Raw genomic sequence first — 26538 nt, 5'->3', positions numbered from 1 at the left:
CTAGGTGGTATCCCTGAACTCACATGCAAACTGGTGTGCCATAACAAGACTGCCTACCAGGAAAGGAGTGTTGAGAACGGGGGCGGGGGGGGGTGGGGGTGGGGTTGTTAAAAAAAACAACATCAACAGCAATTTGAAAAATACTCATTTCTCATAACCTATTCCTTAATGAACCCCATACGTTGCTGGAGAGCATTTTGTATATTCTTGCAAGCAGCTCCAAAACTGCTCCATTAAAGAAAAGAAAAAAACAAACTTTTGCTCTTGGATGGAATAAAAAGCAATTAATACAGTAATACCAGCGCCCCAGTGCCTTGGGAGTTTCTGGATGCAAATTACCTCAAAGGTAATTTGGGTAAAGTTAGAGAGAGACAGTGGATTTAGCTTAAGGCAGCCACTCACAAACAACAAATCCTTTTATGGTAACAATTACGCTCATAAAAATGTTATTATGCAGGCTAACCTTGGTTCAAGATGCAATTAACAAAGTTGATTTCTGATTATGAAGTTATACTTCAAGTTGGACCATTTTGACCTTAGAAGTGAAAACAAATTAACTTGAGAAATGATGAAAACAGCTCACCTTTCAATTTACCACAAGGCACAGTGCACCCACTCCATCTGTTTGTTTTGTTTACTAGCTCCACGAGCAGTTGAACTTTCATAACACTAAAGGTATACGAAAGAGCTGTTTTTTTTCTCTCTCTCTCTCTCTCTTCCACTTCTTCATCTTCTTCTTCTACAAGAGATTAACTCTGGCAACATGGAGAAGTGAGGAGAAGTAAGCTCAGATAAATCCTCAGGGAAGACGACTTTGCTCCCTTAATCACAGAGATGCACTCTCCGCTGCCAATATCGCTGATCAGACTGCTTTTTCCACATTAACGAAACAACTTCATGAGCCTCTCCGCTAGCGGCATTAATCTCCCAGAAAGCCCCCCTCTCTCTGTTTTACGCCCTGATCAATAAACACTATCTCTCCCGCCCCAGGCAGAGAGTGTGGGAACCGAACTCTTTTTTTTTTGGACGCCGGACAGCTTCTCTCAAGAAGCACAAACTCTATAACTCGGCAGTCACAGGATAAAAAACAAATTAGGCCCCCGTTTGTAAAGTCTGCGGGTATCGCATTTTTTGTTGTTGTTTTTTTATTTATATATTTTTAAAGGGCAACACCAAAGGGCTGTGATGGCTGAGAGGCTATATTGCACAATTACTGGCTCATTCTTTTTAAAAAGCTGTAATCCCGCCAGGATTTCACCACAGCTCATTCATTTACTGCAGTATGTTGCTCTCTGTAATAATTGTCTGGTTTTGCTCTTGTAAACAATGCCATTATACAGTAATTCTTGTTTCTGTAATACATTGCTTTGGTATTTTCATGTGCATGTATAATTTCAGTCACTCTGAAGTGATTTTTTAGAAAAAACTAAAATGTAGAGGGGGCATCCATTTTGCTTTCCTTGATAGTGTGGTTGAACATGCAGTACTTTGTGATTGTGGTGAAGGCAAGAATCTGGCATAAGAACACCTCAGGCTCATAAAGGCAAACAGATATAAAAGCAAATATCTGACGGGGTCTTATTATCTGAAAAGAAAACATGTTCCTTTATTAATTTTCATTATCTTCTCTTTGGGGGCGAATATTGTTTTGATTTGATTTACCTTCATTTACCATCTTGTGCTAATGAAACTGAATGCTGAAAGATATCTCTAGTTCGACCTGAAGCCTTCAATATGAGCTGTTCTTTACACAAGGAATAAAATAATCCTACGCCTTGGGAGGGCACTTAAGCTAATTGCCAGCTTGTGCAGGTACTCTGTTAGCCTCAAACAAATGAGGCGCCCACTTCCTTCTCAGTGTGGGAGACGGTCACACACAGTAATCATTTCTTTTTCTGTAATCAAAGCAGCTCATTATTTTAAATGCACAGAGAGAAAAATAACTAGACGGGCCAGACGAGGGTGGTCACTGGTCAGCTGGAGAAGGTGGTTTCAATCAACCAATGAAACGCATAAGACCGGTAGCAGATGAATACTTGTCTAGGATATGCTAGGAGAGGGCCTTCCTTTGAGGGACATGTACATTGGCTGCATATATGAGGCATCCCACCCACCACTCATTCCTCTCGGAGCAGGCATGTTATTAAGGAATCGGAGCCCTCCTTTTTCTTGTGACCACAGCAGAACGTGCTTACCCAACGAGGCTAGCGGTTGGAAACGTATGGGGTTAGACGGGGAACAGCGTGACTGAATGTATTCACAGTCACGCGACAGCGCTGTTACAGTCTCCCTCTTTCTCTGGTTCTCTTGTGTGCTCAGATACCTTGTTTCAGGCGAAGGTAGACAGAAGTGTGGCAAGCCTGTTTTCTAAGCCTTGCTGAAGCGCATCAGTCGCCTTCAATGCTCGTCATGAAAAGACAACACGTCCCTAGGTTCCACATGTTATCAGTACCATTGTCGCAATTGAACTTTCATAGTGACGGTGCCTCTCACAAGTCAAGTTTAACATTAGGCAAATGCATCCGTATCAGCTCGGGCTTTCTCAAGATAAACATTTGAATAGCATAAAATAGCAATTCTATTATGCAAAGGTTTTTTTCCCCCCACACAACAGTATAGCTAAGCTCTGCAGGCAGGAAATCTTTCAGTGAAGCAATAGCTCATTCTTCACCAGCCCCCCCCTTTCCCAAATAATGTGCGTTTTAAACTTGGCAGGCCCTCTTTAAAGTGGAAATGCCTCCACATGCTCGCTCGGAGAAGGAGGGTTTAGAATGCAAACAAGGGGGTCTAATCTAATCCACCACCAGACAGTGAGCCTCCTCGCACCATCTGCCAAGTGGACTTGAGAAGCTGGCACCCCCATCCCCGGAGGCCTTAAGACTCCGCAGCATTACCATAGAAATGTGCAGGTAACGATTTGGGGGTGGTGGCGGCGGCGGAGGTGGCACGGAGTGACCCGCGGACTTTGCAATTGCAGTAGACCTCTGCTCTGCACTCCTTTCTATTCCCTCCATCCCTCTCTAACGTTTCTGGTCTGCTTTCCTCCTTTCACTTTGAAGTTCTCTCTACCTCTCTCTCTCTCTCTCGCTCTCTCTCACACACAATCACCGGGAAAAGGCTTTATATATATATATTGAGGGGGGAAAAAAAAGAGTCTGCAATCTCACAACCATGACCACAGGATTAGTACAACCCTGGGGGGGGGGATCGGGAGACGGCAGGGGGTGTTCGTTTGCGTAGTAGAACGCAAGCGATTTCCTCCCACAACCTCCCACCCGCTCAACCATTCCCATACCCGGCTTGGGCCCGGGCTGCGGGGGGATTAACAGATGACTACGGCAGCAAAGAACACCCAGAGCCGGGCCTCTCGCCTGGTTCCTCAGAAACCAATTTGTGTGCGGGAGAACAGAGCAGGCGCGCTAATTCAGTCAGTGACGACCTCCCCATTTCAAGCCTTTTCCTTTTGTTGTTCCACGCGGCGCACATCGTGTCCTCAGAGAACCGCGTGTAGGCCTACACACACACACACAACTTCCTTTCTTTCTTTCATTCCCAGCTCCCTATGGAAAACAGCCATCCATGAAGGTTATATCACAGTGCATAGCATGCTGTTCATTACCGCCACTTAATTATCATTCAACTGTCAAGGTACACTGAGCCAATCTATGTAATAATTACCTCATCTCAGACGGATTTTATAACACTTCGTTTTTGTCATTAATTGCATGGATGAGCATTGGCGATAGGGACACACAGTGACCAGTGGCTGAACCGCCAGGGGCCCCCGGTGGGAGCTTGAGGTAGATAGAGGCAGAGGACAAAGAGAGGAAGGTAATGAAGGGTGCTGACACTAACATGGGGTGATAAACTGTGACACGGGAACTTTACAGCGCAATAAAAGAGGGGGGTGAGGACAGAGCAGGCCCCACCTGTCAACGGTGCGCATTTACACGGCGAGAAAGTTCAGCCCTGTCATACTATCTCCAAGATAGCCGGGGGGGGGCAATCGCACTGAGAGAGGGCCTAAACACATTTGACACAGGCCAAAATACGTGCTTACCCAGACAGACCATCTAAAGTAATCATGAGTCAATACTCAAAAGGAACATGCTTTACTATGATATTGTATACAGCTTATGTAAAAAAAAAATCTTCTGTGATGGAGTGCATGGATAAAAAGATGTAGCCTTTCCTCTGAAATACATACACATTTATCCAAGGCCTGTATTTTCATAGCATAGGTAGTACACTTCTCTTCACATTCAAATTATAGTTTTTATTTGCAGGACAACAAATCCTTTCATCTATTTTACCACAGAAAATTGAGTCTCAAAACAGAACAAGTTGACCAAGCTGGAGGGCATCATACTGAATCGGTTTCACGGGCATGGCATGAGAGCTGTGGTATTGTAAGATGTAAGGTGTTTCTAATGAAGCATTTGTCTCATCTCTTACTGCAGCTCCTGTGAGATACTGATTGTGCAAATGCTTATCCTCTCGGCTTACCGAAACGATTTGCAACGGACTTTTGTCAGAAATAGGACATTAGGCAAGGAGCGTGTGCCGGGAAGAGTGGTGGCCTAGCACATCCGAGTTCAAACGACTTAATAAAGCCAGTCTGTATCTACCCTGGGGATCTCCTCACCTCAATTATATCCCTGACACCCATCCCTCTCTCCCACACGCCTCCACCCCTACCCCACCTCCAACCCTCCAGCCGAATCAGATTACAGAACTCCGGAGCAAACAGGCCACCAGCACTCCATCCCTTAGACGTTATTTTGGAGAAGACGACTTTGAATTGTTTCCCACTCGCGTATCGATGGCAATTAGCCCCAAAGGTATACCTGTTTGCGACACACACAAAGCAAAGTGGCTTTGAAGTGTCTATGTGTGTGGCATTTATGTGGCTTTCTAACAAAACGTAGAGAAAACGTTCAAACGTTCCAACATTTAAACGCAGGTGGTGAAGAACGGAACATAAGTTTAGTTTTCTTCGTGATGGAGAAGTGTTTGAGGACGCTGGGTGATTTGTCCGCTCCTTGAATCCTTGGCAATCTCCAAGGTCACGAGTGAACCTGCATCTGGCTAACCATCTGCCTCCTCCTACCCCCAGAGATGCTCCGTGACAGTCGCACCTAAGCATTGTCCTTTGGTGTCCCACTGTTTGGCTGTGGCATTTGCCATGGGCTGTCTGACTGGACAGAATGCCTCGACATACTCCCCAGGCAAAAACCTCAGGGGGTGTGCAAGTGTCCCACAGAATTGTAATAAACAACTCCAACTCCAAACAAGGAGGCAAAGTTTTTAGTTTTTTTCTCCCCCGGTGCCTTAGTGTGTGGACGTTGCTCCTGGCAACACTTCTAACCTCTTTCTAAGGACGTTGTGTGAGAACTAGCTTGCACGGTTTGCTTTAGTGAAGCAACAACAGACCACAATACAAACATGATTACAGAATATCATGTCTGAAAAAATATCCAGTCCGAAAAAACTGAATATGTGTGCAACAAGGCAAACGGCCAGAAAGAACTCCCACTCAGGAAATGCATTGGTTCTTACCAGGTCTTTCAGCCAGTCTGACGGCTTGACAGCTTGTTGGTTGTCAGACGAAAAGTGTGAGATGGCGACAGGGTCAGATACTTCATTGAGCAGTGACTTGGTATCAACCTAGAGAGAGAGAGCAAGAGAACGTGTTTAGAAAAGGAACCATTGCAAAAAACGATCTTCCTCCGCACATGCTCAAATGGCATACCCAAAATGGCAATAATAATGTTTGAAGAATTAACAAACTGTCCCACACTAACAGCCCCAGATTTATCATATTCTGTGTTGCCCCGTACAACTCCTGCCCTAAATTACGAGTGTGTTTCAGACGTTCTAGTATTTAACCCCTATGAAGTTGGTCGCATTGTCGTCCGAAACAGAGAAAAATTAGACACATTTCGTCCTTAATTTCAAATCCAAAAGGGAGGGGTGTTAACAGCACACACACACACACACACACACACACACACACACACACACACACACACACACACACACACTCACAAACACACTTACTCCTTCTCTCTCATACACACACACATACACACACACACACACACACACACACACTTACTCCTTCTCTGTCATACACACACCGACACCCTCATACACACACAGACTCAAACACAAACACACACACACATTTCGTCCATACTTTCAAATCCAAAAGGGAGGGGTGTTAACAGCACACAAACACACACACGCACACGCACACGCACACGCACACGCACACACACACACACACACACACACAGGCAAGGATCAAGGCCATTCCCACTACCAGGCCATTCGCACCTGACACATACACACACGCACGCACATACGCACGCACGGATCAAGGCCATTTGCAGTACAATTGATACCACTTGATACTACAATAACAGGGTCATAAATGTTAAATGGCCTTAAGAGCTTAAGAGAATCACCTCAAATGACCAAAGCCCTTCGGTTCAGTGGTTCAGTTTATGTTTTATGCACTTCATAAAGCACAAGTAAAAAAAAAAAAAGACTTTTCACAGAAATATTATTTGATAGGGAATACCTGACATGCACACTTCTTACACAGTATTGTACTTAAACTGGCGCAGAATTCAAATAAAACAAATAAATACGACTTTGTTTAAAGTTGCTTAAAAAAAAAAAAAATATCACAGCATGTCCCAACCTCCTAAGTGCCTGACTCTAGCCCCGGGCTGTTAGGGTTTTATGTGCAAGTCTGTAGACTTTAAAAACAGTCGTCATGCTCCACAGCGGTAGAAGCACACACTGAGAGTGCAGTCTTTGTATGTAAGTAACAACGCAAGTAGAAAACGGAGCAGAGAAACATAAGCCCTAATGTAACAGAAGTCTAAGCATTTAACATGCATAATGGACCATTTTCAACTCAAATCTCCACAAATCCAAACGTGGAGCTGCCCAAATCTCAGGGCAACTCAGAACACAAGCTGCTCTCCCAATCTGCTCAGCATGAATAAGGTCTTTCATAGCCAGCCTGCAGCTTCAAGCAGAAATCCTGATTCTGGTCAACGCAACTCTCACGCAAAACCTCCTTTCATAGGCAGCATGCAGCTTCAAGCAGAAACCCTGATTCTGGTCAACTCAACTCTCACGCAAAACCTCCATGTTCTACCATGACTGAAACGCCCCACATCATCTGATTTGACAAGGGATTTTATTTTATTTGCTATAGAGTTATTGGTCTTAAGAAGTCTGTATTAATGTTAGTTTGAAAAATGTCCTTATCCGTACAATAGGTAGATATCATGAAATTAACGTACGAGTCACAATTCTTTTACCAACTGAGGTCAGCTATATATCGTATAGAACAATGAGATCAATGTGTCTGGAATCTTATATCTAATCATACATGTCCACTCACGCGCGTGTCAGTGGTGAGATGGAGAGCATTTGAGCCTTGCCTTGTTAACCAAGCTTTTAAATTCCACGGACGATGAGACAATGAGTGGTGTGACATGGAGATACTATCTGAGATTAACTGGATGAGTACGTTTTAATATTTCTAACGGTCACACTGGGAGATGTGTGTGTTTAGAATGTTTTAAGCGTAACGTTTTCAGCGTCACATAGTTGCTAGTGGTGTCATGACAAGTGTTAATCCACTGTGTATTCATAAACAGTATACAAACCTTGCGTTGTTGTGTGCATTAGGTAATGTTACAGGGTCCGTCAGGAGAATTTGTACTCATTTAGCTGTGTGTGCTAGTTTGAGCCCTTGGGCTAATTACTGCATGCCTACTCACACAGTATATTGCATTTGGACAGTTCTTGAGTGTAATTTGTGCCAAAATTTGTTAAGACTATTATAGAGTGTACTTTGTGTCAAAGTACATATTTGCAAGTGTAGTCAAATAGTGTATACGTCAAATAGTGTGTGAGATTTCTCTAAAACTGTCTTCTCCTAAAGACATTCCCTTGGCTTTGTCTTCTGTCTAGACTTGGGTGTTGATGTGTGATGGGAGGGGTGTTAAAATCCCCCCCCCTGCACATCCATGGCTCAAGGCCATTAGATACCACTTGATACTACACTGACAGGGTCATAAATGCTAGATGGCCATTTATTTGTTCATATGAACAGGGTTATTAGGAGTTTTTATGATTTAAGCGACCACAACAGTTATTATTACATACATACACACACAGTCCAGCAAAGGATATGATCCACATGTCACAGTATGATTATTGGATAGGGATTTTAGAGACAAATACAAATCTGACATGCATACTACTTACATATTATTGTGCATAAAACTGTGCAGAATTTAAACAAATACATTTGACTTTGGAACCACTGTGTTTTTTTCCCATTTTTTTTTTTTTTAAAATATCACGTATCAGCATGTCAGAACCACATAAGAGCCTGAATCTAGCGTTTGACTCCTGTGGCAAATTAAATAAAGCTGCACCCTGTCTCTAATATACATTATAGATGTACGAGAAAGTTACGAGAGCCTTTCCTTCAAGAAATGTAGCAAAATGGACAGTGACACCTAAGCATTCAAGGGGTGATGGGGGTGGGGATTAAAGGTGGTGGTGTGGTGTGGGGATGGTCCATTGATAACTACACAGTGATCAATAGCAGCTCTTCATCTGTGCCAACCCTTCGCCATTCCTGCCCAAAAAAAAAACACTGGACTGCACCATCTCTGGGGGGAAGAAAAATGTGCCCTTTCCCGTCCAAGTCAACCCTGGCCGCAGGAGAACGGTTGATCATCGGAGAGTATGTGGGAGTTGAGGATAACATTCCTCTGGAGTCTTCAGAGACAGGACCCTGGATAAGCCTACTGACCAGCTGGCTGCCACATGCTTATGGGGGGTTCAGGTGAGGTTAGAGAGATGAGCAGTAGGGTGTGCCAGGCTTTAGAATGGCACAGACTTTTACACAGGGAGAAGTTCTGCTTAAGGGTGCACTCATATCACTGAAGTTGACCGAACGCTAGACTTAACATACTGAGGAATCTATAAACAGAAAGAAAGAAAGAAAACAGACCACCAATGTCAATAATAGGCTTAATGGAATTGCCATGATACTCTTGGGCGGCTGGCCAGAGTTTTTATTGTATTTTACTCCATGATGCTGCTGTACCGAGTTTCATTCAGGTCGATAGCATGCAATGGTTGTAATTTGAGGAAAAGTCAACACTATCTGATTTTCAAATGCAAAACCCAGCCCGAGGAATCAGCACCAATCAAAATGGCCTCCTGTTAAATAGATGTGTGTGTGTGTGTGTGTGTGTGTGTTAGGACAGAGCCAAACATTCCAGTTACTCTGGAATTAAACTGATGGTACAAAAATGTCCTAGACTGTCGAGATTATTCCCCATGGCCTTGCATCTCAGCAGGAACAAGTGATTTGTCTGAGTTTTCAAATGAGGACAACAGATAATGAAGCACCCGCTTGGCCTGTACCAGAACTTGATTGGTGTGCCGAGGCAGACCTGTGAAAGTCATTCCTAAAGATACTTGGCATAAGCACAGGAAAAAAACCTGGAGCGAACTCCTCTTTGAGGCCGAACCGACTTTAAAAGGTTCCCAAACAAATTGCATGTGCACGGGCCAGGTTTCACAATCAAGGCAGCTCTTAAAGGCTTTTAAAGTTTATCTCACTGCTCTTTAAAGGGAAAGTTTGCTCATTTACAAAGTATTTCACCCAAAGGCCAAAAAAACCTAAAAAAAAACAAAAAAAACTCTCCCCTGAAAAAAGCAAACATTGGAAGCACTTACAAGGAAACAAACAATCAGCAAAGTCTTTGGGAAACCCGCTCCAGCTTAATCTTCTGTGATTAAACAAAGCATGCAGAACAGAGAAAGGCAATTCCACCACCAGTTGGAAGATTACATTACTACTCCAGCCCGGGTTCAACCTCAATCCTACAACAATACATTTGTACGCACACAGCCCACACAGCGAATACTTTCTCCACCACAGCATCAATCTCACAGCATACGCTCATTCAGGGAGGATGGGAGGGTGGAATGCTGCTCAACTCCAGCCGCTCCATTTCATTTTCAAAACAAACCGGTGTGATAAGGAGTAGTTTACCCTCAACACGGAGTTTTTTTTACAAAAGTTGCTGAATCTGAGGGAAAAAATGACATACCCAAACCCAAGGACTATATTACATGTTACATACAGCCGCGGAAAAAATTAAGAGACCACTTCAAAATTATCAGTTTCTCTGGTTTTACTATTTATTGGTATGTGTTAAAGTAAAATGTACATTTTAGTTTTATTCTATAACCTACTGGCAACATTCCTACCAAATTTCAAATAAAAATATTGTCATTTAGATCATTTATTTGCAGAAAAATGACAATTGGTCAAAATAGCTAAAAAGATGCAGTGTCTTCAGATCTCGAATAATGCAAAGAAAACAAGCTCATATTCATTTTTAAACTACACAATACTAATGCTTTAACTTAGGAAGAGTTCAGAAATCAATATTTGGTGGAATAACCTTGATTTAAAATCACAACTTTCATGTGTCTTGGCATGCTCTCCACCAGTCTTTCACATTGCCGTTGGGTGACTTTATGCTACTCCTGGCGCAAGAATTCAAGCAGCTCGGCTTCTTTTCATGGCTTGTGACCATCCATCTTCCTCTTGATCACATTTCAGAGTTTTTTTTATGGGATTCAGGTCTCGAAATTGGGCTGGCCATGACAGGGTCCTGATCTGGTGATACTCCATCCACACCTTTACTGGCCTGGCTGTGTGGCATGGAGCATTGCCCTGCTGGAAAAAACACTTCTCAGAGTTGGGGAACATTGTCAGAGCAAAAGGAAGCAAGTTTTTCTTCCGGGACAACGTTGGACTTTGCCTGGCTGAGGTTTGTAAAAGACCATAAGGATTGAACCAAAGCGGACTGGAAGGTCTCCTAGTTCGTCTTCTCTGATGAGTCCAATTTTCAGCTTTGCCCAACACATGGTCGTCTGATGGTTAGACGGAGACCTGGAGAGGCCTACAAGCCACAGAGTCTTGCACCTACTGTGAAATTGGACTCATCAGAGAAGACGAACTAGGAGACCCTCCAGTCGGCTTTGGTTCAATCCTTATGGTCTTTTACAAACCTCAGCCAGGCAAAGTACAACGTTGTCCCGGAAGAAAAACTTGCTTCCTTTTGCTCTGACAATGTTCCCCAACTCTGAGAAGTGTTTTTTCCAGCAGGGCAATGCTCCATGCCACACAGCCAGGCCAGTAAAGGTGTGGATGGAGTATCACCAGATCAGGACCCTGTCATGGCCAGCCCAATTTCGAGACCTGAATCCCATAAAAAAAACTCTGAAATGTGATCAAGAGGAAGATGGATGGTCACAAGCCATGAAAAGAAGCCAAGCTGCTTGAATTCTTGCGCCAGGAGTAGCATAAAGTCACACAACGGCAATGTGAAAGACTGGTGGAGAGCATGCCAAGACACATGAAAGTTGTGATTTTAAATCAAGGTTATTCCACCAAATATTGATTTCTGAACTCTTCCTAAGTTAAAGCATTAGTATTGTGTAGTTTAAAAATGAATATGAGCTTGTTTTCTTTGCATTATTCGAGATCTGAAGACACTGCATCTTTTTTGCTATTTTGACCAATTGTCATTTTTCTGCAAATAAATGTTCTAAATGACAATATTTTTATTTGAAATTTGGTAGGAATGTTGCCAGTAGGTTATAGAATAAAACTAAAATGTACATTTTACTTTAACACATACCAATAAATAGTAAAACCAGAGAAACTGATAATTTTGAAGTGGTCTCTTAATTTTTTCCGCGGCTGTATCATGTCCAAGGACTATATTACATGTAACATATCATGTCCAAGGACTATATTACATGTTACATATCATGTCCAAGGACTATATTACATGTTACATATCATGTCCAAGGACTATATTACATGTTACATATCATGTCCAAGGACTATATTACATGTTACATATCATGTCCAAGGACTATATTACATGTTACATATCATGTCCAAGGACTATATTACATGTTACATATCATGTCCAAGGACTATATTACATGTTAAATACCATGTCCAAGGACTATATTACATGTTAAATACCATGTCCAAGGACTATATTACATGTTTACATATCATGTCCAAGGACTATATTACATGTTAAATACCATGTCCATGGACTATATTACATGTTAAATACCATGTCCATGGCTGCTATGGAGATATAGTGAAACAGAAAGAAGAAGTAGTGAGAGGAGGAGCAGGAGGAAGAGGAGGAGGAGGAGGAAGAGAAGAGAAGGAGGTCCCGGGTGGAAACCCAGCGGCCGCCCCCTACGACCCCGTTTGATTAATCACAGGCCCCGGGGCGGGAGGACTTATCCTCTCATCATCCCGGATCAGGCACCAGGGAGCGGTGTCAGAGTGGAGCATTAGGGGCGCAGGATAACACATCGCAGACGACAACCAACAGCTACCCCCCCCAACCAGCAACCCAACCAGCACCCCCCTCCCCCCGAACACAAACTATACATGGGCCTCAGCACCATCAGGGTAGAGCGTAATCTTTTTTTTTTTTTTTCACTTTATTTTCTACCCAAATTCAGTGTTTTCTTTTTTATATTCTCCAGATTCTAATAATAATTGAATTTATGTCCCATAAAAACATTTAAATGTTAAATAAAATGTAGAGGTAAAATGTTTGGACAGCCACCCAATCCCCAAAAACAAAACTACATGAGGCCCCACCACCATCAGGCTCACTCAAAGAAACAACTAGTAAGAAACACAATTTTTTCCTCGTCCACTTTAAAAATGTTTGTTATACATTTAGTGAGACTCCGCAGGGGATTATAAAAGACCGAAATTCCCACGAGGACACTTTTGACACTGCCTATCGAGTTTGTCACCATCACTGTATTTCATGCTCATCTCAAGGCTTAAGCAAATATGCCTCTCCCATCAGACAAAAAGGGGGGCTTCTCAGCAGCAGTGTCAGTGCCGTGAGTGGGTATTCGTTGCTGTTTTACAACTGACATATTTCACTTCTATGCCAGCAGGAATTTTGAGGAGGTAAGGGGGTTGAGACAGGCACCTGAAGCCTGCCGCCATAGAAGACGGAGGAAAACAAAAATGGTAAACCTGACAACCTACAGCCTTTCTAACAAACCTGCCCGAAGCCTGGACCAGGCCAGGCGTAGAGAGGGTTGGGGGGTTTGGGGGCTGGGGGGGTGAGGGTACTCTCGGAAGTCCGAAGATCATTACTAGGCTTCTATCTCCATACATGTTTCAAATGCTAAGAAGATGTTGTTGCAGGCTGGTCTGCCTTTCCGCTGTCTATTAAAAGCAGGCATGTGGGTCAGAGCTGTATTTTAGACATCGGCCGGCGCGCGCACACACACACATTCAGACACACACACACAGACACACGCACACATACACACGCACACATACACACACACACACACACACACACACACATACACACGCACACATGCACACACACACACACACACACACACAGGCACATACACACACACACACACACACACATACACACACACGCACACATACACACACACACACACACACACACACATACACACACACGCACACATACACACACACACAAACACACACACACACACACACAAACACACACAGGGCCTCAGAGAGGGAGAGACATGTTGTGTCTGCCCACTCAACTCCACTCACCATTTCCTCTCTGCACCTTTGTTTTCTCTCACTTTCCTTCTCCTTTTTCTCCTTCAGCTCCGTCGCTCTCCCCCTCCGTCGCTCTCTCTTTCTTTATTTCTTTATCTCTCTCCCTCTCTCTCTCTCTCTCCCCCCAAGACCACCCTTCCTCCCCACTTCCATTGGGCAAATGACACGTTCCCTGTTGCACCCCCATACCAACCAATCTATTCTGTATTCAGGTCACACATATTCAGCTGATTAACTTCTGAACCCTGTGACCTTGCCAGACTTTTTTTTTTTTGGGAGGAAAACTGAGATTTCTCTTAGTGGCCTTAAGTCTGCTCTTTGTCTGCAAAAATGGGGCGGAGCAACTCCTCACCAAACCAATGAGAAAGAGAAATGGTATCCTGTCTGCCTTGCCAAACGCCTGCACAATATAAAGCAATGAGAGAAAATCAAGTATAATTCCTACATGGCCTTCCTTCTTCCTCTGCTAGGTGCACAGGTACAATGATTCCAGAGAAGAACGGCGAAATGGGTTTGAAACTTACAGAACACACACACACACACACACACACACACACACTCACACACAAACACACACACACACACACACACACTCACACACTCACAGACTCACAGACTCACAGACTCACAGACTCACACACACACACACACACACACACACACACACACACACACACACACACACACACTTTCCATACACTTCCAAGAAGCAATACTTCTCCATTCAGATGGTACCACAGGGAATACTATTAACTTAGAATAATTGCGAAGGAAACTATCCTGTTAACGCAATACAATATCATGAGCATGGGGGAAAAAAGACATACAATTTGCCATTGTGTCCCCTCATCCCCCTTTACTGCCAATCTATGATATTACAGATTTATGAAGGATATCAGACTGTAAGTTTAACTGATGATGCATTCAGCTCTATAATAACCAGCCCGTTACACACGGCGAGTCTGATTAGCAATCCTCTACCCTGTAAAGGGTATTATAATGCTAATCTTCGAAGGGAAAAAACCTAGCTGAATAAAAGATATAATAATGGATGCCTGAGGGGAAATCAAATGCCTGGTTAACACAATTCTGCCACCGTCTCGGGTCAGCAAGCAAAATGGACAAAGACATTATGACCACCAGTTAATTAAACAGGTTACATATCAAAGGTCTTGGAAGAGAATGGGTCTCATTTTAAGCTTGAGTGTGCAAAATCCCTGTCCATCTTGGTCTTGTCTCGTCTCGCCTCGTCTCATCTCTCCGTTTCGACTCGGCGTGCGAAAAGCGAAGAGCCGCACTGGAAAAGCGAGTGAACGAATACCAGGTTAAAATATGGAAACTTCGATGACCTCTATAAAACCTCACGCTTCGCTGAAATGTGTCTCGTGACATTTTCCTTTACCCCTTCTCTCATCTCTGGAGGTTTTGTTTTATCGCTTTTACGGGTCTCTGAAGCAGATATTCCAAGTGACTCATCAACATAACTGGGAAAAGAAAGAAAAGAGAAATAGAAGAGGGGGGAAAGCATATGTGGATCGAGACCACGATTCAGATGGACAAAATATGGAGTAGGTGACTGCATGAGGCACTGCATACCTTTATGAATCTGTTAAGGTCTGTGATGTACACCCCACCAGAGTCTTTACTTTGTGTGAGTGGGTGACTGGTTAACTGTGTGTGAGTGGGTGACTGGTTAACTGTGTGTGAGTGGGTGACTGGTTAACTGTGTGTGAGTGGGTGTGTGAGTGGGTGACTGGGTGACTGGGTGTGAGTGGGTGACTAGTTAACCGTGTGTGAGTGGGTGTGTGAGTGGGTGACTGGGTGTGAGTGGGTGACTAGTTAACCGTGTGTGAGTGGGTGTGTGAGTGGGTGACTGGGTGTGAGTGGGTGACTAGTTAACCGTGTGTGAGTGGGTGAGTGGGTGACTGGGTGTGAGTGGGTGACTGGTTAACAGTGCGTGAGTGGGTGACTGGTTAACAGAGTGTGAGTGGGTGACTGGTTAACAGAGTGTGAGTGGGTGACTGGTTAACAGTGTGTGAGTGGGTAACTAGGTGACTGGTTAACAGTGCGTGAGTGGGTAACTAGGTGACTGGTTAACCGTGTGTGAGTGGGTGTGTGAGTGGGTGACTGGTTTACCGTGTGTGAATGGGTGTGTGAGTGGGTGACTGGTTTACCGTGTGTGAGTGGGTGGGTAACTAGGTGACTGGTTAACAGTGTGTGAGTGGGTGACTGGTTTACCGTGTGTGAGTGGGTGAGTGGGTGGGTAACTAGGTGACTGGTTAACAGTGTGTGAGTGGGTGACTGGTTAACAGAGTGTGAGTGGGTGACTGGTTTACTGTGTGTGAGTGGGTGACTAGTTAACCGTGTGTGAGTGGGTAACTAGGTGACTGGTTAACAGTGCGTGAGTGGGTGACTGGTTTACTGTGTGTGAGTGGGTGACTAGTTAACCGTGTGTGAGTGGGTAACTAGGTGACTGGTTAACAGTGCGTGAGTGGGTGACTAGTTAACAGTGTGTGAATGGGTGACTAGTTAACCGTGTGTGAGTGGGTGTGTGAGTGGGTGACTGGTTAACAGAGTGTGAGTGGGTGTGTGAGTGGGTGACTGGTTAACAGAGTGTGAGTGGGTGTGTGAGTGGGTGACTGGTTAACAGTGTGTGAATGGGTGACTAGTTAACCGTGTGTGAGTGGGTGAGTGGGTGGGTGACTGGTTAACAGAGTGTGAGTGGGTGACTAGTTAACCGTGTGTGAATGGTTTGACTTGTTAAAGAAGAGGTTTGCCGGACTCAGCACCTCTGCCAACAACAACCTCGCTATGCGTGCGGCACGTGAGGCAAAAGACACACTAAACACAACAGAGAATAGAAACTCTCAGCAAACCACACAGAGGACTGAATAAGCTTCGAGGCAGCACAAAAGGACCAGTTTAGAATATGAGGGTGAGAGACCCCCCCCCCCCCATACACACACACACCACCATTTCCACAGTGTAAACTACTTCAGTCTACCTTGGCAACCAGTGAGAGTGTGAGAGAGAGATAATTTGGGGGCTTGGCGAAGTTCTCGGAGGGTGAGCAGCGGTGTTAAAAGTAATATCAGTTTCTGTGCTGAGAGGTTTGTTTACCTTGACTTGTTTTTTTTAATACAGTCAGTCAGCAGTGATTGCTCTTATGGGGAAACTGTTGAGCCTGAGAGATAATGTGGAAAAGCAATAAGGGCGGATCAAATGAAGAGGCTTTCTCTTGGATGCACTCGACCAGATACGCCTTGTGTGCGTGTGTGTGTGTGTGTGTGTGTGTGTGTGTGTGTGTGTGTGTTTGTGTGTGTGTGTTTGTGTGTGTGTGTTTGTGTGTGTGTGTGTGTGTGTGTGTGTCTGTGTGTCTGTGTGTCTGTGGCCATGTTTGTTTATTTCAATGCAAATGCAGCACAATGCCCCCCCCCCTCGCCCTCGCTCTCACACACACACGCACAGACAAACACACACACACACACACACAGGCACGCACGCACACAACCCCCCTGAGCACAGCTGTACACCAGTGAGTCACCACATGTTGAACAGTGAGGCACACTTGGAAAATGAGAATACTGCCAGGGAGGGGTGGGGAGTGAAGGGGTGAGGGGAGTGAGGGGAGTGAGGGGTGTCAGGGGAGCTTTGGGTGAGGGGGTGAGGGGGTTTGGTGGGGGGCTTATTGTGGAGGTGGAATGGAGGGGGGGAGGGCCTCCTGGATTTGTGCCAAGGGCAGATTTGACACGACACCGACTCCACCAGCCCCCTCCATCTAACCTCCTGCCCCTCTCGCACTCACAGACGGAGCTAAATATAGGCCGGGGTTCTGGTAAGAGAGTTTGGAGTTCGCCGAAACCCGGGGCAAGAGCGATGACTGGAGTCTTTTGCTGAGCTAATCTTGAAAACCCTTTCAGACCGGGCTGCTATCACCACCCACACATGCATTCACTCAAACACTCTCTCTCAAACACACACACACACACACACACACACACACACACACACAGAGAGAGAAACCCCATAAAGAGGTTCGAAAACCAGATGTGGAGCAGAGTGTTTGCCTTGAGTCGAGGCGAAGGTTTTGGAGAAGAGCCACATATGGTCGTTTGCCTTTAAAGATTGAAGACATGTGCTGACGGCTGCCAGTTTTTTTTTTTTCTCCATCCAAGGTCAAAACAAGACTGCTCCAGCAGTATTTATGGAAAGTCGGGGCAAAAAAATAGATGAATTTGCATACAATGATATAAATACAATCAGACTAGACTCGGTTAGCGAATATATTCTCTTTGATGCTGGTGTGATGTGATCCCATCCCCCTAAAATCTGAATTCTTTCTTCCAAACATTTGTTGCTGAACAGCTTCCCCTCTGGAGCGAACGCAGCATTTGAATTGGGCATGGTGAACCACTGATGTATGAAGCCGTAGCATTAAGCGAAAAAAAAAATCTTATCTTCATTTTTTAATTTCCTGCTTCATTTCACATATTAAAGCCATAAAAACCTTCACTTTTCAATAAATATACTGGAGTGTAATCATTACTTAGATATGATGGTAAAAACTGCATGAATGTTTCACCTTATATGTTCATGGGAAATATATGGACAGTGCATAGGCATACTTAGTCACCCTGACAAAATACCACAGTCGTTTCGTAATGGTGGACGAAACTATTCTAAAACGGGTCATGAGAAATACTTAAAAAGGTGCCTTTCCATTCCTTTGTCTCCACCTTTCAGTGAGTTTGTATCAGCTCTCCCCCTCCCCCTCTCTCTCCTTCCCTCTCCCTTCCTCTCCCTTTCCCTCGTTCTCTCATACACACACTCTCTCCTTTTCTCTTCTCGTTGTTCTAATGATCATTCTGCACACTTGGGAAATGGGACCAGTGGACCACTTACCCAGAATAACAGTTAATAACCCACCCCCCCCCCCCCCCCTTTAAATTCCTGGAACACTTTCCCTGGGCATGCAAGATGGTCGGAGAGCTACAGTTGTGCTCAGGTTTTGAGATTCTCAAGAACTCGGCGAGAGCACACGCATTCAATTTAAAGACAAAAGGCGCCGGAGAACTGGCAATTGCTTTGCTATGAGAGAATTTATGTCTCAAACGACGCTTTATCATAACCCTCAGTGGGGGGGTTTGGTGGTGGGGGGAGGAGTGGGTGGCTTGTGAAGAGAGTTCAGCTCATTTTCAGCCAACACTGTGAGGGGTGGAGAGTCGCAACGAAAAACACAATTAGAAAAGTTGAAGGATCAGCTCAGGTAATCAATGTAGTGGCGGTGGGAAGGGGGAGCGATTGCATTATGAAGTGATTAAGAGATCATCTCCCGCCGCAAACTGCAGCAACTTTTGAACCCCTCCAAGACTGACTGACTGTGTAAATCAATAATGCTCTGCATATATGGCTGACAGCAATCTCCTCAGGGCACCATTTTACATGGAGGAAATGGGAGGCGGAGAATGGGGTGAGTGTTGCTGACGGAGGAATTCTCAGCCTTTAGCCAAACCAGTGGAGGTTTTCCTTGCTTCCTCCTCCCTCGAGTCTGCCTCTCTCTCTCTCTCTCTCTCTCTCTCTCTCTCTCTCTCTCTCTCATCTCTCTCTCTCTCTCTCTCTCTCTCTCTCTCTCTCTCTCTCTCTCTCTCTCTCTCTCTCTCTCTCTCTCTCTCTCTCTCTCTCTCTCTCTCTCCTTAAGAACCCTTGCCTACGGACGGGCAAGTTTTTGCTCTTAATGCCCGGAATACCAATGTGAGGTGGTACAAAAGGCCACTTGTAGACCGGAGCTTAGGGAGCCGTGATGCAGCTGACTATTGAATTTGTATGAAATGCTCTTAGTCATCACTCAGTAATCCACTGTGGGGAGAGGTAAGCAAAAAATAAAGACATAACACCGTCTTAGGGATGGGCAGTATTCTGGTGATATAGTTGTCTACGGTATTCTGTCACGCTAACTCATGAATTTTGCAATACAGGGATATTTTTTTAAAAACCATGGTAAAAAAGCAGACGAATTTCCCAGAAATTAGTTACTGGTAGTCTGCCTACATTTCTTGCCTACAATTTTCAAATTGAATAGCTATGTAAACAGCAAACTGTGAAATGTTTTAAAAATCTGAAGAACAATGTCCAGTTTTGAAATGGAACAGATGTAATAATATATTTGGCCACTGGTAGACATTTTGGCGCTGTTCCAAGTTGTCATTGTAAACAATGGAAAGCAAAATGCCTAGCAAACACAGGTAGGTGCAACATTCCTACACAGTAGTTCAACAATGTCTTCTAAATTGTCTGTATATTTTGTTTCCATAAGTTAATGTCATGACAAACACCAGGACATCCCTCAAGATGGAAAATGTCAACAACCTTGTGTTTCTAGTTTTAGTTTTTTGTTACTTCAGCCACACTGACCACCTGTGCTAGTATTTGGGGGCCTCGCCATGTTCATTTAGAGAAACTCTTCAAGCCAATTGTGCGTGTTCATAACGGTAATGAAAAAATCACTTTCATATTTGAATCTTTCTTGGATCTTCTTACTCTTTGAAATGTTTCTCTTTTAACTTTTGCCTAATTCTGGTGATTTTGCAACTGGAAAGATCAAATGGAATTAAGTGTAGGAACATCAGATGATGAATACCAATTCCATCGATAAAGTTGAAAATACTGAGACAAAGATTTTAGTCCATATTTAGTCATCCCTATGTCATGACTTTTGAATGGCTGTGGGTCCCGAACAAATATAATTTAGTTCCATTTGACTCATCTTTTTCTGCGGTATCAGAAATGCCAACCCTATGGTTAGAAAGCCCAGTCAGCTAGTCACACTAATCAAGCTCTCTTTCTGTGTGTGGTAGTGTGTGTGTGTGTGTGTGCTTAAGCTGACAGCTGAGGAGGGGGAATAAAATCTATAGGGCTTATGTCTTGAGTGCTCAGAGCAATTTCACTTATTAGGCTGTTTAAACATCATGACAAAAACAGAGTATGGCTGGGAATTAAGAACAATGAGAAGCCAAAGACCATCATTAAAATCACTTCCACAAGTCTGTTTCTCCCCTCTCTTGCGTGCTACCTCCTCAGTCACTGTATACCATGGAGAAATTAAACATCTAAGCTCTAAGTTCACTGAAATAACAAGAAGCACTGCTAGTATTTAAGAAAGCATAAATGCGGCCTAATCTGCTGACTCCCGACTCCCCCCCCTGAGCCGGGGTTGGAGGAGTTCCATCCCGAGCTCTTAGGCTCCGACCCGCTAGCTGCCCGTGGTCCTCCTTCTGCGGTCCTCAAGTGGTTTTGGCCAAACGGCCCCAGATGATGTTTGACAAAGGAGGTTAACGTTGCTGAAAAATGGCACACAAAGCCACTGGACGGCAGCCAGTCTGACAAGGGCTGGTCTGGAACTGAGGTCTGAGGTCTGTAACATGTCCAAAGTTAGAGGTCGAAGACCAGTTCTCTTCACCCTTTTTTGAACCCCCGTTCTTTCTTTTTTTTTTCCCTCTCTTCTTTTTTTTGTCTCTTGGTTATTTATGTCTTGTCTTCCCATTCTCATGTAGTCATATGGACACACACACACACACACACACAAACACACACACACACACACACACACACACACACACACACACACAAACACACAAACACACACACACACACACACACACACACACACACACACACACACACACACACTTAGTCATATGGCCACAGTCACTTAGACAACTTGAGCGATGAAACACTTGCGACATTCAAACCAACCTAAAGCTATTGAGTGCTGCTCGGAAGCCACATTCGAAGAAATGCATTCAGATCTCCGAGCCAGATAAAAAAAAACTGGAATGTTGCAAATCTTCAGTAATTCATAGTTATGGTCACTGGTGACATCATCAGTGATATAATTTTTTGGTGTGACAGAAATTTGGCCTTCACTATTGCAAAAAAAGTATTAAAGAGCACGTTGTAAACACTGAAGCCCGTAGCCCAAAATGGCATTCAAGTGAGTTATTGAAGGCCAGTGCACAAACAGCCCATTCAGAATCCATGTTTCATAAATAACATACAGCTAAACCAGGCAAGACACCACAGGCATTAACGCCCCCTCCACCCAGTGCACACACACACACACACACACACACACACACACACACACACACACACACACACACACACACACACACACACACACACACACACACACACACACACACACACACACACACACACACACACACACACACACACACACACACACACACACACACACACACACACACACACACACACACACACACACACACACACACACACACACACACACACACACACACACACACACACACACACGTGTCCTGCAATGATGGACTACCTCCCTACAACCGGAGAGGCCATCTGACAAGACATGCCCAGGCACCAGGAAAAGCCCATTTGTAAAAGTTCTGCATGGCTTATGCTAATCTGTTCCACCCCTGCACACACACACACAAACACACACACCACTGGGAAGACAGGGCTGGAAGGCCAAGGCCTGCGCGGCCCAGAGAGCCCAGCCAGAAGGGGCTGCTCCAGTGTCACCGCGGGGTTATGGATGGCGGGCGGCTGTGGGACTGGCAGGTCATATTTCAGTCCCCCAGGGGGGTTAGGGGGACATTTCCTGGACAGGGGCCGCTGGGCAGGTGGAGGATGGCTGTCCGTCTCTAGCTATTAACTTCACCTCCTCCTGCGGCAGGAGGCTATGGGGCGGGAGGCTGCAGCTGCGAGGGGCTGGGAAGCAACAGTGAACAGGGCCATGATGCAGCCATCAAGCAGTTCCACATGAAGAATTCCGAGGGGGATAGAATTCCAGGTGAAATGCATCCATACAGTTGGAACAGGGGTTACATAGGAAGGTGTGCAGCTGATGTGCATCTGAGATGATAGCCCGAACCAACCATGAGGTGGGGGCCAGGCCATCTTAACAGCCATATACCACACACACACACACACATACACACACACACAAACCACTTTCAAAACATCAAATAAATGTCACATATAAATCAAAAAAACAAATTGAGTCATAAAACTGAACATTCCACACACAAAAAATGAAAAAGACAGCACTCAACATAAATGCTATTTCAGCTTTCATTACCCCCAAGAGCCATTAGGGAGACAGTAATCGGCAACCCTCCAACGCCATCCCATCACTGAAGACAATACTACAGCATGGGAAATAGGAAATCAAATGACACCCTCGGCTAGACGCCCCATTACACACACACAAATGCAGGCAGCAGGTACACAGGGCGAAATTAAACTACAGGAAGACGGAGCATAGAGGTGACGAGTTTCATTGGCCCTTTCCAAAGAGCCATGGATCGCCACTTGGCACCAAGGGGTACTGCGGGTACTCGAAGGCAGGGAGAGCTTAGATCTCAGTCTAAAAATAACGGCTAATTTCTTTGACATCTTTATAAACATTGATTTCAAAAAGTCCTCCAAAGGTGCAGCCTTCGGGTTCAAACACACAACACTTGCTGTCAGATTCAGCACATTTCTCCTCATGGTTCTCAAGCTGTCCGATTCTGTGTGTGTGCACAAAAACAACTCTGGTGGTCATACATACATCTATACTCTGTAAATAGGTAACAAATAAATAGACTCGGACCAAACAATACACGATTGCAGCCAATCAACTTGCTTCATGAGCATTAAAGGGAGGGGGGTATTTGACTGGCTCTTGAGTTCAAATATCAGCCATCTTCCACCAGGATTAAGGACTGGACCTTTAACTGTTGATGAATACAGTGGCTGTAAAACAACTATATATTCTCATATTGGCATTCGACCATCCAAAAAGAAATACTGTACATGACATGAAATGGCTATCACTTTACAAGCATCGGTATCATCATTATGTAAAAGTACCCACAGATATAGGGGACAATCTAGCAGCCTCGTCATTCATGTACATCCCCAATGGAACCTAACAATAGTCTGTTTGACATAATCAGATTCCTCCTAACAGGACGGAAGGTAACAGTGGGTTATGCTCATGTCCCCTGTGACTGTAGGCTCTAGGCTCCTTTTTTATTATGGCAAGCACTGTAGGACAGAGGGTCAATCAAACGAGGAGATGATTGTTAGACAACAGGACCCCATATTGATTAAGTTAAACTGTGTCTCGTTGTGGAGACTAACAGCACCGCAATAATCAATCCATGGTTTGATTATAACCATTAGGAATAGGCTACGTGCAGTTTACCAAGTAGCCTGTTGTCGTTGTTGAGTGTCAAGTCAAATGAAATCTACAGGGCAAAGTAGCTCGTGGTGGAATTAAAGCTCTCGTTGAATTACCTGGTGAGGAAATTAATTTCATTGCCCACCGATTCTTAGCGACTTTCCTTAAACCGTTAGCTGCCTGGGACATTTGAAAAGGAAACAGTATTTCTGTCTGCAAATCCGCCTGCCTTTCGTCCAGCCGTGACTCCCGTTTATGATGAAAACCCGTTCAAACTGCAACATGTCATTGTCACTAGATTTTACATGAAACAATAAAATCTTGCAAGACGCGTGCCCGTTCTCAGTAGCCATTTCAGTTATACGCTCGTAAAAGGGCTTTACTACGTAACCTAATGATTTTGAGAGGCAGTATTTTTACAAAGAACGCTCCAACGCTCAGAATTCTACAACGAAAACACACTGACACATGATGAACACAAGACCGTCAAGCCAGGGCTGCACAATTACTTGAAATGTTTAACCCGTTCAAACAAGTTATTTTCCAAAAATCACTGCAGTGTCATTGCCGAATGTGCAATACGTTTGGGCAGCAATCTGCATCCTTTCACTGTTGAACACCGGCCAAATTATTAATACAATGTTCGGACGCAATACTCGAAAACAAATTTCAACTTGCAAAGCCAAAACGCATTTTCGTCGTAATTTCAACATTTAAACTTTTCAGAGTTGCACACTATCGCACAAAATAATAAATACTTCTTAAAGCATATCATGACAACGCAATGACTCAACTTTAGAGTTTTTTGAATATCGGAGGCAAGCCAGTGAAAAGGTGGAACAAAACATTGGGAAAACTTTCATGCAGAATTACCTTTTCTCCTGTTTTGCCCTCAGACCTCAGGCAGACATCCGATTTCTTGATGACCTGAAGTCCTTACGGTATTGAATAACCAAACGGAACACAGACATGCACACGAGATTTGTTAGTTTTCCCACAGGACGTTTATCACTGGATCTCACAGACTGCGAAAGCGCGCTCCGTAGTACTACGTCGACCTACACGAGCCTACAGTGAAGGCGAGACTGCGTGAAAAACAGACCTCACCAGTCGCAACCTCCTCGAAGTCACGCCCTCGTGCTATTGGCAGGGACTCTACCCAATCAGATGGAATCAAATATTACCAGTCCTTCTTTGTCATTTTCAGTAGCAGAACGACTCAGAGATTATTGCGCGGATCTTCACTGGACATTTTTCTTGAGTAATACTGTTTAGTCTTTATAGCTTAATGGATTTGAGGTGATTACAATTTCTCTACCCAGCGTCAAAACACTGTTTTGATTTATCAAATGTTTTGTCTACAGATTGCTTATGGTCTTATCTCTTCTACCTAATAGCTCATCTGAAATTATTTGGTGTGTTGGAAAGACATGAGCAAGTCTGGAATATAAAGACAGTCGCTATCTGGTCTCTTGTGTGAATTTCAGTTATGTAATAAAATACTAAATATATAGCCTAAGTCATTAATTGAAACTAAATTCCTCTTGGTCTGACAAAAATATTCTCAAAATCCATGTCCTGGCCTAATTGGAAATGAGAATGGGACAGAGATATAATTCAGCACTTCTAAAAATCAATTTGACCCTCTTACGGACTAGTTTAAAAAAACATGATGCTGGACATTACTTTGATCGCCTATTCTCTTTCGTCTAGTTGAGGTAGATAAATGTGATCATATGAATAAAGAAAAAAAGGTTTTAGTAGAACAGTCCACTGACATCAATTAAATTAAACGATAGTGTCCAGTCTGGGCGGTAGAACAGAAGAGCTGGTGTGTGGAGGTGGAAATGGAGCGCTTTTGACCCTCAGTAGCAGTGAATGGAGGTAGAGAATCTGTGATATATTTTAGCATGCCAAGCAGTTTCCCTCATCCCCCTTCGGAGAGAGGGGTGGAGAGAAGGCGTGGAAGGGCGCTGAAGATAATGAAGAGGATCCTATGGTTCATTGCTCATGCAAATGCCTAATCATTACCAACCTCACTGGGGTGTGGTGGCCATGCCCTGGCAACAACCCCCCCCCCCCCCCCCCCCCCCCCCCGTAGTCTCATATCTACTTCCAGCGATATAAAAGACACTTAATGCAAAGTGACCCCCACAGTGAGAGGAGAGCAGAAAGCATTTTGGGGATATGGTTCCCATAGGGAGTAGAACACTGCCCTTGCTGTCACTGCTAAAAGCGTACAAGCCCGGTGGGAGAGGAAGTGGCGTTTGCTGGCATGTGTCTAAGGCACTGTGATGCTTTTGTTTATATGCATTTGGACAGTACTGTCTGCTGCCATATTGTGTCACAGCACAAGCTGAATTGTTTATTACAGTGAGGGAGTATTCAGTCATTCGACAGATAAACGATGGATGGGTTTTTTCTTTCCTCGTTTTGCATGCAGGATGAAGCCAGAGGATCATTTTGGTTCGGGTTTTGGGTTTAGGGGATAGTTTCTGATTGATTTATTTTCCTCATTCCCTTCTGGCAGCTTTTTTTGTATTTTGTATTTTTTTTTCCCCCCAAATGTGAGCCAAGACGCTGCGGT

General features: G+C 44.2%; 1 long non-coding RNA gene across 1 annotated transcript in view; it reads right to left on the bottom strand.

The window, feature by feature from the left end:
* The window catches only part of LOC308380977, a 55172-nt gene extending 30160 nt beyond the window's left edge, over positions 1 to 25012 (bottom strand). The window contains exons 1-2 of the long non-coding RNA XR_013969025.1: positions 24825 to 25012; positions 5560 to 5667 (exon numbers count right to left, since the gene is read on the bottom strand). This is a non-coding gene — a long non-coding RNA (uncharacterized lncRNA). The remainder of the gene's footprint in view (positions 1 to 5559; positions 5668 to 24824) is intronic.
* Between the last annotated feature and the right edge of the window lie 1526 nt (positions 25013 to 26538).

Source organism: Sprattus sprattus, assembly GCF_963457725.1.
Source record: "Sprattus sprattus genome assembly, chromosome: 19".
NCBI lineage: Eukaryota > Metazoa > Chordata > Actinopteri > Clupeiformes > Clupeidae > Sprattus > Sprattus sprattus.
The sequence above is the reverse complement of the archived record's forward strand: the minus strand, read 5'-3'. Positions and strand labels throughout refer to the sequence as shown.